Genomic DNA, 3,509 nt, shown 5'->3' with positions numbered 1-3,509 from the left:
GGTCAACCCGTTACTTTCAATGGGGTTGACCTGGTGGCCGAGCAGGGACTTAGAAATTTTTTCAGCCTTTTTCTGGGGTTGACCTGGTGGCCGAGCAGGGACTTAGCCATTTTTTCAGCCTTTTCCTGGGGTTGACCTGGTGGCCGAGCAGGGACTTAGCCATTTTTTCAGCCTTTTCCTGGGGTTGACCTGGTGGCCGAGCAGGGACTTAGAAATTTTTTCAGCCGTTTTTTCCTCCGGGTTGACCTGGTGGCCGAGCAGGGACTTAGTAATTTTTTTCAGCCGTTTTTCCTCCGGGTTGACCTGGTGGCCGAGCAGGGACTTAGAAAATTTTTTTCAGCCGTTTTTCCTCCGGGTTGACCTGGTGGCCGAGCAGGGACTTAGCGATTTTTTTTCAGCCGTTTTTCCTCCGGGTTGACCTGGTGGCCGAGCGTCTCGCCATCCGCGGCCGGAGCGAGAGAAGGCCACCAGGCCAGCCTGCGACGCCGCGGCCGTGGATCGGGCCCCTGGAAGTCGGAAAAAAAATTTTTCACCGACCCCCAAAGGGGTGCTGGGGGGACACCCAGACCACTCTCCGGGAAAAAAAAAAAAAAACGGAAAAAAGGATCGGGCCCACCCGAGGCAGGGGAGTCACCGGGTCAACCCGGACCCTGTCCCCGCAGGAGAGCTCCTCCAGGCCAGCCTGCGACGCCGCGGCCAGGGATCGGGCCCCTGGAGGTCTAAAAAAAAAAATTTCACCGACCGCCAAAGGGGTGCTGGGGGGGCATCCAGAGCACTCTCCGGCCGAAAAGGAAAAAAACCTCGGAAAAAAGGATCGGGCCCACCCGAGGCAGGGGAGTCACCGGGTCAACGCGGCGCCTGTGCACGAGAGGTCCCGCCGGCCAGCCTGAAACGCCCCGCCAGGGATCGGGGCCCTGGAAGTCTGAAATTTTTTTTCACCGACCCCATACGGGGTGGCGGGGGAAGGCATCCCTACCACTCTCCGGCCAAAAAATGAAAAAAAAAAAAAAAAACGGAAAAAAGGATCGGGGCCACCCGAGGCAGGGGAGTCACCGGGTCAACCCGGCGCCTGTGCCCGAGAGGTCCCGCCGGCCAGCCTGAAACGCCCCGCCAGGGATCGGGGCCCTGGAAGTCTGAAATTTTTTTTCACCGACCCCAAACGGGGTGGCGGGGGAAGGCATCCCTACCACTCTCCGGCCAAAAAATGAAAAAAAAAAAAAAAAAACGGAAAAAAGGATCGGGGCCACCCGAGGCAGGGGAGTCACCAGGTCAACCCGGAGCCTGCACCGCGGGCTGGGGCCGGACGGACCCCGATCAGCCCGGGTACCCCTGCCCTGGGGCTCGGGGCTTCCGGACACCAGGTCAACCCGGAGCCTGCACCGCGGGCTGGGGCCGGACGGACCCCGATCAGCCCGGGTACCCCTGCCCCGGGGCTCGGGGCTTCCGGACACCAGGTCAACCCGGAGCCTGCACCGCGGGCTGGGGCCGGACGGACCCCGATCAGCACGGGTACCCCTGCCCTGGGGCTCGGGGCTTCCGGACACCAGGTCAACCCGGAGCCTGCCCCCCGCGGGCTGGGGCCGGACGGACCCCGCTCCGCCCGGGTCCCCCTGCCGCGGGCTCGGGGCTTCCTTCCCGTCCGGACACCATGTCAAGCCGCAGCCTGCCCCCCGCCGGACAAGCCCCCCAGGCCACCCTGCGACGCCGTGGTCACGGATCGGGACCCTGGAAGTCTTTTTTAAAAATTTTCAGCGACCCCAAAAGGCGATCTGAGGGGCATCCAGACCACTCTCCGGACCCAAAAAAAAAAAAAACGGAAAAAAGGATCGGGGCCACCCGAGGCAGGGGAGTCACCGGGTCAACCCGGCGCCTGTGCCCGAGAGGTCCCGCCGGCCAGCCTGAAACGCCCCGCCAGGGATCGGGGCCCTGGAAGTCTGAAATTTTTTTTCACCGACCCCAAACGGGGTGGCGGGGGAAGGCATCCCTACCACTCTCCGGCCAAAAAATGGAAAAAAAAAAAAAAACGGAAAAAAGGATCGGGGCCACCCGAGGCAGGGGAGTCACCAGGTCAACCCGGAGCCTGCACCGCGGGCTGGGGCCGGACGGACCCCGATCAGCCCGGGTACCCCTGCCCTGGGGCTCGGGGCTTCCGGACACCAGGTCAACCCGGAGCCTGCCCCCCGCGGGCTGGGGCCGGACGGACCCCGCTCCGCCCGGGTCCCCCTGCCCCGGGGCTCGGGGCTTCCTTCCCGTCCGGACACCATGTCAAGCCGCAGCCTGCCCCCCGCCGGACAAGCCCCCCAGGCCACCCTGCGACGCCGTGGTCACGGATCGGGACCCTGGAAGTCTTTTTTAAAAATTTTCACCGACCCCAAAAGGCGATCTGAGGGGCATCCAGACCACTCTCCGGACCCAAAAAAAAAAAAACGGAAAAAAGGATCGGGGCCACCCGAGGCAGGGGAGTCACCGGGTCAACCCGGCGCCTGTGCTCGAGAGGTCCCGCCGGCCAGCCTGAAACGCCCCGCCAGGGATCGGGGCCCTGGAAGTCTGAAATTTTTTTTCACCGACCCCATACGGGGTGGCGGGGGAAGGCATCCCTACCACTCTCCGGCCAAAAAATGAAAAAAAAAAAAAAACGGAAAAAAGGATCGGGGCCACCCGAGGCAGGGGAGTCACCGGGTCAACCCGGCGCCTGTGCCCGAGAGGTCCCGCCGGCCAGCCTGAAACGCCCCGCCAGGGATCGGGGCCCTGGAAGTCTGAAATTTTTTTTCACCGACCCCAAACGGGGTGGCGGGGGAAGGCATCCCTACCACTCTCCGGCCAAAAAATGAAAAAAAAAAAAAAAACGGGAAAAAGGATCGGGGCCACCCGAGGCAGGGGAGTCAGCGGGTCAACCCGGCGCCTGTGCCCGAGAGGTCCCGCCGGCCAGCCTGAAACGCCCCGCCAGGGATCGGGGCCCTGGAAGTCTGAAATTTTTTTTCACCGACCCCAAACGGGGTGGCGGGGGAAGGCATCCCTACCACTCTCCGGCCAAAAAATGAAAAAAAAAAAAAAACGGAAAAAAGGATCGGGGCCACCCGAGGCAGGGGAGTCACCAGGTCAACCCGGAGCCTGCACCGCGGGCTGGGGCCGGACGGACCCCGATCAGCCCGGGTACCCCTGCCCTGGGGCTCGGGGCTTCCGGACACCAGGTCAACCCGGAGCCTGCACCGCGGGCTGGGGCCGGACGGACCCCGATCAGCCCGGGTACCCCTGCCCCGGGGCTCGGGGCTTCCGGACACCAGGTCAACCCGGAGCCTTCCCCCCGCGGGCTGGGGCCGGACGGACCCCGCTCCGCCCGGGTCCCCCTGCCGCGGGCTCGGGGCTTCCTTCCCGTCCGGACACCATGTCAAGCCGCAGCCTGCCCCCCGCCGGACAAGCCCCCCAGGCCACTCTGCGATGCCGTGGTCAGGGATCGGGACCCTGGAAGTCTTTTTAAAAAATTTTCATCGACCCCAAAAGGGGATCTG

Source organism: Lepidochelys kempii, unplaced genomic scaffold, assembly GCF_965140265.1.
Source record: "Lepidochelys kempii isolate rLepKem1 unplaced genomic scaffold, rLepKem1.hap2 scaffold_113, whole genome shotgun sequence".
In the NCBI taxonomy this organism is placed as follows: Eukaryota; Metazoa; Chordata; order Testudines; family Cheloniidae; genus Lepidochelys; species Lepidochelys kempii.
This window is presented reverse-complemented; position numbering follows the sequence as displayed.